The sequence below is a fragment of the Gopherus evgoodei genome, chromosome 7, assembly GCF_007399415.2.
Source record: "Gopherus evgoodei ecotype Sinaloan lineage chromosome 7, rGopEvg1_v1.p, whole genome shotgun sequence".
In the NCBI taxonomy this organism is placed as follows: domain Eukaryota; kingdom Metazoa; phylum Chordata; order Testudines; family Testudinidae; genus Gopherus; species Gopherus evgoodei.
This window is the reverse complement of record NC_044328.1, coordinates 118,545,366-118,557,228: the sequence shown is the minus strand read 5'-3', so window position 1 is coordinate 118,557,228 and position 11,863 is coordinate 118,545,366. Positions and strand designations below refer to the sequence as shown.

General features: G+C 41.6%; 1 protein-coding gene across 14 annotated transcripts in view; it reads left to right on the top strand.

Moving 5' to 3' along the window:
* Positions 1-3,495: 3,495 nt before the first annotated feature.
* The window catches only part of CHL1 (cell adhesion molecule L1 like), a 192,325-nt gene continuing 183,957 nt past the window's right edge, over positions 3,496-11,863 (top strand). For 6 of the 14 annotated variants that reach the window (XR_004001317.1, XR_004001318.1, XM_030570028.1 and 3 more), the window contains exon 1: positions 3,931-4,319. The gene's annotated coding sequence lies outside the window, so the exon portion shown is untranslated. Of the gene's footprint in view, positions 3,672-3,930; positions 4,320-4,813; positions 4,835-11,863 lie in introns of those variants that run through there. The other 8 variants (XM_030570027.1, XM_030570026.1, XM_030570029.1 and 5 more) reach the window with 5 other exon arrangements.

Below are 11,863 nucleotides of genomic sequence, written 5' to 3'. Positions count from 1 at the left end.
TTTCCTTTTAAGATTAAAAGCTCTTAGGGACTGGGGATGTGTCTTCATATGTGTTTACAGACTTCCTAGAATATTTTGAGTGCTTCTGTAATATTTTTAATAAGAGCAATAATCATCATTTGAATTGGTATAATGGCTACAAGTGAACTGCGCTTCATTGGTTACTCTCAAAATTCTGTAATTCATGTGACACTCTGAAATGCTGGGCTGAAATACAATTGTCAGAAAAAAAAGTCATTCTCATAAAATGTTTGTAGGCATGATGTTACTTAAGCCAACCGATCAACTTCTCCATCACCATTATGTGTTTCTCAGAAATGTTGCTTTGGGGAGTAATACTTCTAGGAATTACATCAAATTGTGGCTATGTTATCGGTAACAAAATGCATTCAGCTGTTGGTGTTCCTACCTACTCATACACCTAAATGTTTCGGAGATTGTTTGCACTCAGAAATACATAATCTTTCTTAACAACTATACATGACAGTTGTGCATGTATTGACAATCATGGGCAGAATGATTCTTCCTCCAAAGAAGACATTATCCAGCTGTTCTCTTATCTCAAGTACTGAGCACTCATATTGGGAGCCTGAAGATCCAGGTTCTAACCTCTGACCCTCATATATGACTTTGAAAATGGCCTTTTTGAATGATAACTTATTACATGAAAGTAATAGCTATTTTTTAAAATAAAGTCTGATATAACTCGACTCTCTTTGGCAAAAGCTTGAGCTAAATTACCTAACCTTTTATTCTGGCATTTGATTTGGGAAGACAATACATATTTAATGTGTACTATATTTTTAAAATGTAATCAATGGGCAAAAATTCAGCACCTGTGAAAATCAAGCCACTTTCATGTAGGTGTTAAGTATGAATGTAAGAGCCTATATTTAGGCACCTGGGTTTGAGAGATTTGGCCAATGTTCCTATCTGTGTGTCTCTAGCCAAATGGATAATATTTTGAAGCACAACTTTTATTTTCAGGCAAGTAATTCAGGGAGAGAGGAACCATCTGTTTAGAAGTACCCATGTTACTGAACTGTCTTTGTTTTCTTCCCATATTAAGAATGATTTGAGTGCATGTAATGCTTGGTCATTTTCATTATCTGCTGAAGTCTGAAGGATGATGGAATACATCTATTTAAACCACATCTCAGAAAAACTGTGGCCTCCAAATAGAAAAGTTTTTCACTAGTGTCTTATCTTAGTATTAATAACATAGGTTGTGTTATACTTGTAAGTCAATTATTTATTTGGCTGAAGTATTCTTGATTGTTTTACATCTATCTATCTGTTGTTTTTTTTTTCTACAGGCAAGAGAAACATAGGCTGAAACCCAGAAAAATGAGCAAAGGAGCCAGTCTTTCAGTGAAACTGTGAGTTAACACAGCAAAGCTGGGGCTAGAGATTAATCAGCCATGCAGGTGAAGCTCTGGGAAGTCAGAGAATCAGCCCACTCCTGGCTTCTGCTGTGTATATGAGGAAATGGCTGATAATGGGTGTAGTCTGCTATTTGACCCCAAGGCTGATGCTGGGCCTTTTGGATGTATAGTGCATTCATCATTAAGGGCCCTAACACTGATAGGAGATTGCTTTACTGATATCTCCATTATCTATTCACATTAGTTTGTGGAGGTTTCTTGCGCATAAAGGTGTGGAGGCCCATTGCATGAGTTCTCAGATGCTTTGGAGAGCAGTGCCATGTAAATGTGGCATTTTTTTCATTCTGTTTGGGCTGAATATACCCACAATCAGCAAATAGACACAGGCTTTAGCTATGACAGCTGGATCCAGTGTCCACTTTAGTCAATGGAAAAACTCCTGTTTACTTTGCTGGGCTTTGGGTAAGGCCCTAATTGCAGATAAATCAAGGAATTCAATATTTTGACTTATACAAGCAACCAAAACTTCACTCCCTTGCACAGAGGTAGGTTATTCCCTTCTGCATCTGGTTGTAAATTTCAGCAACCTTATAGTCACAAATTGGCTGAGTTACAGTTATTGAGACAATTCTGTCCGTATATTGGTTGATTTTATGTGATTGAAATGTAAACCATAGCGCTGACTCAGTACAGATTTTTCCATTCAGTTTCCTTATCTAGAACAAATAAATTATATTACCATCTTTCTTATTGGCTTGCAGAATTTCTCTCCTACTACCTCATTTGCTTTATTACATCTTTTCCTCAGCCTAATGTGCCATTTTATTCCCCTCCTGTCCAAAAATAATCTCACCTAAACAATTTTGCCTGAGGTGGACAACAATGGTTCCCTGGTACATCAACACTTTCTAATTGTTACTATTTTAAAAATCTGTAACTCCAGTTGTAATAATCCCCATGAGTGCTAGCCCTCCACTCAGTCTAGTTTTATGGTTTAATGTGCGTTTATAATCATTTTTGTTCATCACATCAGACCAAGCTCAGAGAGGGAAAAAATGGAAAGGTCACATTTCTGAGGCAGCGGTGAAGTAGGAAACTGTAAGAGATGTCTAAGCACTCATAAAATCCCCTCCCCTCTTTCCTGGGTAAAATCTTTTAAGAACATGGCTGACAGATTGGTGATAGTTTGTCTTCGCCTGCCTGCCTAACACAGGGAAAAATTCAATGTTATTCAAGGAAAATACACAGAGGTAAAAGCCAATCTTTCCACTCCTTCAATGTGTTCCAGATATTCCAAATGCTCACTAATTCAAAAGAGATTAATTTGGCTAGGTGGGGAAAAGAAATGTAGAGGGAGGTGGAGAAAAACGATTATGTACAGAGTCTCAAATGATGTGGGATTAATTAACTTTCAGAACACTCTGAATTTAACGAATCTGCTATGATAATAATTGCTTACAGCACCTGCCTTGTATGGGGAGGGTATAAAGTTTTGTCTCTGGTGGAAAAGGGAGAGGTCTGATTTAGATGCAAGAAGAGAGTCTGGTGTTATATTTAGTCCCAGTGATTTAATTAACTTAGGTAGTGGGCTCTCCACCGCCTCCCTTGGTAGTTCAGTCCATTATCTGAAGAGTCTTGCCAGTTGGTTTGTCATCCCCCCTCCCAGTTCAGCCATTATTTTCCTTTTCTTGATTTTGCCCCTTTTCTTCCAGTTATATGTAAACTGTGGTTTTCGGTTGTGCCACCCATGGGTACAGTTATTGAAGAGGATCAAACCACTTGCGGTCAAGAATATGCCATTGTGTCTTTTGGTGGTGGGCTCTGAGGCACTGCATCTCCGGGGCTTCTGAAGCTGGGGCCTTAACATAGGCCCCAAAGGTCCCTTGTTGTAGCTCTCAGCTCTTGGCCCCTGATTATCAGGGGGGTCCTCGGGCATCTCCATCTCCACAGGGGTGCCGGGGGTACTGCTGCATCCCTGGCTGGAATAGTAATAGCAGACACCAAATGGGTGGGCTCCAGTAGCAGCACCCTCGCTGTAGAAACTGTGCCAGCACCCAGGGAGTTTGGGCTCGCTGTTCCCCGCTCTCCACGGGCTCCCAAGCCTCCAGGGAGGAGGAGGAAGTGGAAAGTGTGAACATGCTGGGACGGCGCCCTGCGCTCCTCGCCCTCTGGCAGCTGGGGAAGGAGACAGGCACTTAGTCACAGCCTGCCGGGAGACAGGGGTGAGCCTCAGCCGAGGGAAGAGGCACCCAGCGCTAGAGCCAGGAGCTCCCCGATCTTCCCAAGGTACGGCTCGCTGCCCTCCCGCGGCTCAGCCCGGCCGCTGATCCGGATTGCCGCGGCCCGAGGGAGCGGCTGCATCAGGTGGGGAGCTCCCCACCTGCCTTAGAGTGGGAGTGGGGGCTCCGGCTGCCTTGCAAACTGCTCCCCGCCTTGCGGCTGAATCGGGTGGAGGGGAGGAATTTGCCCCCTCCCCGCCGCCCCCCTTTATGCGGGGCTGGCTTTGGCTTTGCTGAGGCTGCCCCAGATCCCTCGGGAGGAAGGCAACAGCTTCCCGCTGCTGGAGAGGGGCGTGTGCTGGGGAGCTGCAGGCTGCCACCCTCCCCTGCCTGTGCGGGTGGGGGGGAGCGCGAGCGGCTGGGCCCGCCCCAGTGTGTGTGCGCGAAGCCGGGGGAGATTTGGGAGGTTTCGGGGCTCGTTGCCATGGCTCCCGGGAAGCTCCGCCGAAGGAGATATTGATGCTGGTCACGGAGGGAGCCTTCTTCCTTTCAGCGCGTTTCCCCGTTTTTTGGCTGCGGGGGAGGGAGGTGAAGTGATTAATTCGGAGCGCTGGGACGGGGGAGCTGCTGCCCACGAACCGCAGCCCCAGCCGGGTGCCTCTCGCTTTGCCCTGCGAACTCCGGGCTCTTCCCGGCGGGGGACCAGCAAGCCCAGGTACTGGTTGGGTAGAGGTGTGGCTGGGCGCGGGTGGGAAGTGGGGTGGGGGCATTTGTCTTTGACAGGAGGTTGAGGTCAGTTGGTTTCTTTTCTTGCGAAGAAGCCGATCTGCCCGGGGAAACATCAGATCCGATGGGGGGGATGCTGAAGCAGAGGGTTTAAAGCGCTCGGAAAGCAGCTGATTGCACTGAAACATCTTGTGTGTGTGTGTTAAACCGGGGCTCCCTGCAACAGAGCAGCTGGGCTGGAGTTAAGCCCCAGCCGCGGCGTAGCTTGATTAGCTGGATGCAAACGCTTTAACGCTCGCTGGAGCCCTGGAAAGTACCAAGGGGACTCAGATCTGTACCGCTGTGCGAGGGAGCTGGGTTGGCAGGACTTATTTGGGCTTTGGAGTCTTTTTGCTCTTTGGCTTCGCTTCAGGGTGGCTCTAGGACAGAGATCGTCACCTCACACATGTTGTGGGGAGCAAGACACCAATTACGCATGTCCTGAGTCGGAGGCATTTTGAGATGGTCTGTCCTTATTGTCCAGGCTCTTTTAATGCAGTTTTTTTTAAGTGCATGCTGTGTGACACTGTACAAAACTGTTGCCCAGCGAAAGTTTGCACTGCAGAGCTCTAGAACACAAGGGGAAACTTTCAGCAGAAATAGCAGGCGAAGAAAAGATCAGTTTTGTATCTATGTATCCAAGATCACAAACACAAATAGCTTGAAGTGACCGTTAGTTTTAGGATTGTTTCTTCTGAATTTCACACTTCTTTGTGAAAGTTCAAGTTTGAAAGCCTCAATTTAAGTTTCCTTGGGGGGGATATATATTTTCAGATTATTTTGGTAGTGGTGGGTGGGAGGGACATGTTGGTTTTTCTCTCTCACCCCCTCATGGTCATCTCTTTTTCTTACAAACGTTTAGCATCTTTCATTAGACTTGTGGTAATTCATCTTTGCAGTAAAATGTAGATGAATTCACCCAAAGTAGGGAGAAATGCAAGAACCTATAGGTATTAGTGATGTGTGGTAGTTTAATAACTTGGATTGTACAATGAGAATACCATTAATCAAAAGATGCACCTGTTTATAATAATTTTGATAACCACAAAGTTTTATTAAGTGATTCCACCTACATTTTCTGATTGCATAATTTCAGTAGGCTTCTATGCAATGTAGTAGAATAAATTAACCAACGGCCCACACACAAGCCTTTGCCTTTTCTCACACAGCTCATCACTAACATTAACATTATTTGGTTCAAGTTTTTGACATGACATGTTTTAGGCAGGTGGACAGATAAGTTGTAAAATCATGTCTGAAAATGCAGTACCTTTTCATACATCATTAACAGGTAAACCATATATATGCAAATGTTTTTATTTCTAGTAATTAGAAGTAGTTGAGTCTGATACACGTTGTTGGGAAATTGCACAAGTGATTTGACGAATCTCATTTTGTTTGACTCTGGATTTCTATTTTATCTGGCAAAGTTAAATTATGTTGTTGAAAGTAAGTGTTAATGGACTTGGATTCGGAAGAATGTCATAAGCACCACTGAGCACTACTGAATAAATAGAATGAATTGACCCCCTAGTATTACTCAGAAAGATAGTGATTTATACATTAAAAAAAAACACTCCCTAAAATGAATATTCTATATATTTTTTTAAAAAGATGTTGACCAAATTTGAAAACATTGGTGTCATAGCTTTATTGGAGTTGTTCATTTGCTCATTGGCACATTATAACCCATGATCCTTTGCATGCAGATTTTATTTACTTAACAAAATGTTGTTTCCAAATTTGGTCAGCATCCTGTAAAGGAAAAATATAGAATAAAAACAAAAATCCTCCCTAAAATGAATAACGTGATATATCATTGATGTCCTAATGTGACCTTTTGTGGTGACTTCAAAATTACTGAATGATTTGTTCTCAGAAAGGCAAATTGTTTTTAATGGCATTGAAAAGGCTTGTGAATCTGTATTAGTTACTCAAGCATGGGTCCTTTTATTGTCAATGGGAGTTTTGCCTGAGTAAGTTGATTACAAGACCAGGTCCTATGATAAGGGCAAAGCATGGGACAAAATAATTTATGCAAGCAATACAGGAGAGAAAAAAACTGCAGGATTTGTATGAAAATTCTGGAAAATGCTCATGTCCAAAAAAAGTAAGCAATTTGGTCTTGTAAAAGTTTTACCATAAATATAAGCATAGCTTTTACATTTACACTTTGAAATTGATAATACAATACATTTTAAACAATCAGAATATGAGGCATTGAATTCTGAACCAGAGACTGAAACAAGACAGTAAGGATACAATGTTTTCAATTATGTGCATTTTGATAGCAGTTTTATCCTTAACTCACTGGCTGTCTATAGAGAATGCAATTATTATGGGCATTTACTATGTGCCACATTTGTAATTAAACTTAATGAGTGAAGCCATAATAGTACGTCCCTTTATTCCAGAAAGCCCAGAGATGAGCATTCTCTTTAAATGAAGATTATATTATTCACAGCATTTTAGGTCTACCTAGTGTGGTTTGGACTGCAGCCATTTTGTTTGCTATTAAAAATGTAATTTATCACATATCACTGGGGGAAAAAATCAACAAAAGCTAGCTGCAAATTACATATAGTGATTTTTGTGGACAACTGTTTGCATGATAAGGAAGCTTTCGTCTTCATTTTCCCAGTGGGAGAGTATAGTGACTACTTTAAGCAGTACTAATTACTCCATTTTATCTTGCATGTGTTATAATGGTGTGGTTAGTTAATTAAAGCTTTGCCCACTAGTAGTATGTTAAGAATAATGAATTAACATATCACATTTCATCAAAAGAACATCTAAATTTATCTTCTAAGAATGAAAGTGTTGTTGTGTTGCAGGAAGTCTCTGGCTTTCCCAAGGAACAAATTTGTTAGAATTCCTTAGCATGGTACTTCAGAGCCTGATGAATGACTTGAATTGATTACAAACAAGTGACACTGGAACTATTGGTTGCTTAGCAACCCCACATGATTTCACAATTTTCTTCTGGTATTTGTCCAGTAAACTAGAAAATTCTGTTTTAGTTAAGCATCATTTTTTGCCAGTACAAAAGCCTCACCATAACTAATTCAGATGATCTGTTACTGAAAACGATGTGCCTTACTCTAGTATTGAAGCTGGGTAGCAGAATGTGTATGAAAAAGCAGGGAAGGGACAAAAAATCATTACTACCATTGCTACTTGGAAACTCAGAATTTGATATACTCACTGTTTATAAGTTGCAATTAAATATTTGTCCTTTCTCAGTCAGACATCTGTTGAAAGGAAATAATCAGTGGGAAGCATAATCCCAACAAAGAAACTCATCCACTGAATGCTTTTTGTCATGCTGTCTTGAAATGTGAGGTCCTGATAGGTCATGTTGAGTTACATCATACTTCATTATGACTAAATGGAACATAACATGCAACATGCAGGTTGATGATTATCTAAATTATATCGGGGCAGTTTGGCACATCCTGTAGTTCATATGACTGGAGAACTTTGCTTGGCAGTTCCCAGTAGCAGAAATTTGTTTTTTAAGATGCATTTTGTGTATTGCTTTGTCCAAAGGAAATAACAGATTTAGGATTCAGCAAAGTGAAAGAAAGATAAACGTAGACAGTCTAAATTACAGCAAGTAACAAAGATATAACCTATTTTTTAAAATGTATTGTACGATTAACTAAAGAACTGCTTTCTGCTCAACATCTAACAAGATATTATAATATAGTTCTTCTCAATAACACTCAGAATCTGGGCCATTATTTTTGAAGAGTGTCTTGAAGACAATATCCAATGTTTGTTTTTGTTTTTTGGCAATCAAAACTCCCATAATTCCACTTGGAGTTCCTGCATCTGAAATAATGGCAAGATACAGGCTTATACTCTAGATGCATAATTCCTTCATATGGAATGTAGAAAACTGCTGTGTCTATCATTTTTAAATAGATCCAAATTGAATATATATTATGAATTCAAAACAAAAGGGATTCAATGTAAAACTAAAGTTCAGATTTTGATTGAAGAGAAGTCAGTAAATTCAGTGTGAAGGGTTCCTCACTAAAATATTTCTGCCTCCTTATATGTATTGATACAGTAGAAACTCAGAGTTATGAACTGACCCGTAACAGCATACCTCATTTGGAACCACAAGTATGCGATCAGGCAGCAGCGGAGAAACACACAATCTCCCTTGCCCCAGGTGAAAGTGAGCAGCGTACTGGTAAGAAGGGGCCACTAGTACAGGCCTGTGTGCAGCCGATGTTAAACTTTGACGTCACTGCCCCTTTTGTCCCCTTTCCCCCCAATCGGCGGCCCTGCCAATAGGGTCCTTGAAGCACTGTCGCAGCAGCACTTTAATATCCCTGCCCCTTTTGCCCTCCCCAGGGCCACCGAGATGGGGGAGCAAAAGGGGCAGCTGCCCTGGGTCCGGTGATTTAAAAGGACTCGGGGCTTCCAGCTGCCACTACCACAGCAGCAGCTGGAGCACTGGGCCCTTTAAATCGCCGCTGGAGCTCCAGGTGGCAGTGGCTAGGCGAGGCTGACCCCTAGCACCACCCCTTCTGCCCAAGGTCCTGTCCCTTATGGGGGCCCAGAGCCGGGCCCCTGTACTGGTAAGACTTAAGTTACTTTAACCCCTCTCAACCCTCCCCCCTCTAAATACAGTACAGTACTGTGTTAAATGTAAACTACTTTTTTAAAAAAAAATGTAAATTTAAAAAAAATAGATAAGGTAAGGAAACAGTTTCTGTGCTTGTTTCATTTCAATTAAGATTGTTAAAAACAGTATTTTTCTTCTGCATAATGTTTCAAAGCTGTATTAAGTCACTGCTCAGTTGTAAACTTTTGAAAGAAAAAACATAACGTTTTGTTCGATTAAGAACAACCTCCATTCCTGAGGTGTTGGTAACTCTGAGGTTCTACTGTATATGGTATATGGCCTGATTGCGGCTATCTATGTGCTTTTGCACACCCCGTCAGCCAATCCCTAGATATTGGGCATCTTATTAATAAAAGTGTTGGGACGTTAATTGAATGTATAATACTTTCCCTACAATTCTGTTCACCCACATCAGGTATCCCATAACACTTTGCATTAGTTGCCGTAAGCTTTTCGCTTAAGTAAATAGAAAAATGGATCTGGATCAGGACAAAAAGTGTTTCCCCATAGGAAGGGGTATGGAGTTAGTCTCCTAGGACAGCATTTGAATGTCCCAAAGGAAAAGGACAAGATATATGAATATTCTACCCTGGTACAAACCTAGGAGGTGTCCTCATGCCCCTTGGTACTAGAAATGTATTTGTTCATAACGAAGAGATAAGGGGTACACTACGGTACCACAAAAACAAGATGGAAAGCTGATTGGTTAAGTTTAGTTTCAGATGTTGCACTCAGTAACCTTTTCTTTGTGAACAGGTTGGGTATAAAAAGATGACTTTAGGGATGTAACTTTGAGGGCACACCTTCTGTGCAAGGCAAATGTAACAATGCTGCTTATGAGACAGAGTTCCGGAGACTGGTATTGTATTGAACCTTTTCTCTGTACTATATTGTCAGCTTATAGCAATCAACCTATCTGAGATTATTTGGTCTCAAATATATTTCATAATGAACTAAGGTGTGGTCAAGCAATTGACTATTCAATTGATCAACAATGCCAAAACCACCTGGTATGGGGTAGAAGGCTGGGCAGACACTTCTGTTTAGATTCAGGCTAAAATCAAAACCTGTGGAGAGAGCTCTCCACGTGTGGCCCCTGGCTGGAATCATGGAGAGATTTTCCAGGGTGGACCTTAGTGATTTTGGATGGTAGTGTTTATATCTGTATGTATGTATCCATTGATCTCAATGTGAATTGTACATCCCCACTATTTATCTGTATACTTATGTCGCTGTTATCCCTGTGGGTTTTGAGCACCCCTGCTGATCATTCTTGCTCCTAGTAAAAATAATCCATGTGGGGGTGTACTGAGGTGAGAATCAGAGATATGGTGGCTACAATAATGTTTCTTTTGCTTCGACTGAAAGCTTTTAGGGACAGGGGTTGTCTTTTGTTCTGTGTTTTTACAGCACCTAGCACAACGGGATCCTTGTCCATGACTGGTGCTCACAGATGCTTTCACAGTATACATAATAATCACATTAATGTCCACATGTTTTGGGTCCACTTCTGTGATTAACTCCCAGAGTGTGTAAATAAGAGTTAATAAAACCATTCTTGCAGGAGTGTATTACAAACTATGTACACGTGGTCATGTTTTCAAACAACCTAGGTGTATGCATAGCAAGAAACTTTGGACTAGATTCTGGCATCATTCTGCTGTTAGTTCTCCCATCAAGGTCAGTGGGAATTTCAAAGGTAGACTGACAGATCTGAACTCTGCAAAATAAAACCACAGTTAAAAATAATCACACACAAAAACACTGCTGTAACAACTTAAAGCTCCAAACCAGTGAAAAATCATAAGACCTCAGATCGTAGTAGTCTTATGTGGATGGATATGGATATTTTTAGCTCATTAAGTCTCCTTATCTTTATTGTTAAGGGGGAAAAATCCCCTCAAAACATGACAGTCTCATCTGCAGAGCATTCCTTGTTAATGTACGGAATTGCTGTCTGTTACTTTGTATCTGTTATCTCCCCATTCCTGGAACAATTCCGATCCCTCATGTGACTTCCTGACCAAGCACATTTGATGTCCTTGTCGAGAACCTGATGCAGCCAAATGGGCTGGGTGTGGTAATGGAATCTGGTGGACTATAGGAGGTAGCACATAATGCCTAATATATCATTTTGTGACAACCAAAGAGCAAGGCATTTGTATACATTCCTCTGAGAAATTAAGAATAGCCCCAGTACCTAAAGTAGTAAAGGAAGGTACAATACCACTGAAGGCATTTAGTCCTTATTGTCAATCACTGGGACATGGACAGTTGTGCCTGCTGGTTGGAGCAGGCATTGGTAGCCAGGAATCAGAGGCCAGTGTTAGAGCTTGAGTCAGAGGCCAGGTGCCAGAGCCAAGGGTCCTAGCCAGAGTCAAGAATCTGAGTCCGTGGTCAGAACCAGGTTACCCAGAGTGAGGCAAAACTGGAGCAGGGCTAGGAACAAGCAGGCAGAGGAGTTGTTATGGCCATAGGCAAATGCTTTGAGTAGCTGCTGAACTGCAACTTGAGAGCTGGTCTGCTGACTCTTCCAACCAATCTGGCAGTGCATCCAATCAGATGGCCTGCTGCACTCCTTAGGTTGCTGGGAGACTGATTCTGCTGCAGGCCCTGATTCCTGACACTTATTGAGAAAAAAGTATTACTTACCTTCTAGGAAAAGCCTATTACAAGCATTTCTGTCTTTAATGCTAGTGCTGTCTGACATTTGAGCATCATTTAAGGTTTGAATTTTTTTATTTTCTCCTACGAAGCTGAGGCCCAAACACAAAAAGAATTGTTGTTTGCTCTTTTTTTGCACCTGATTTTTGCATGCACTTGCATGCACAAATGCCTTATGTGTGTATGTAGTG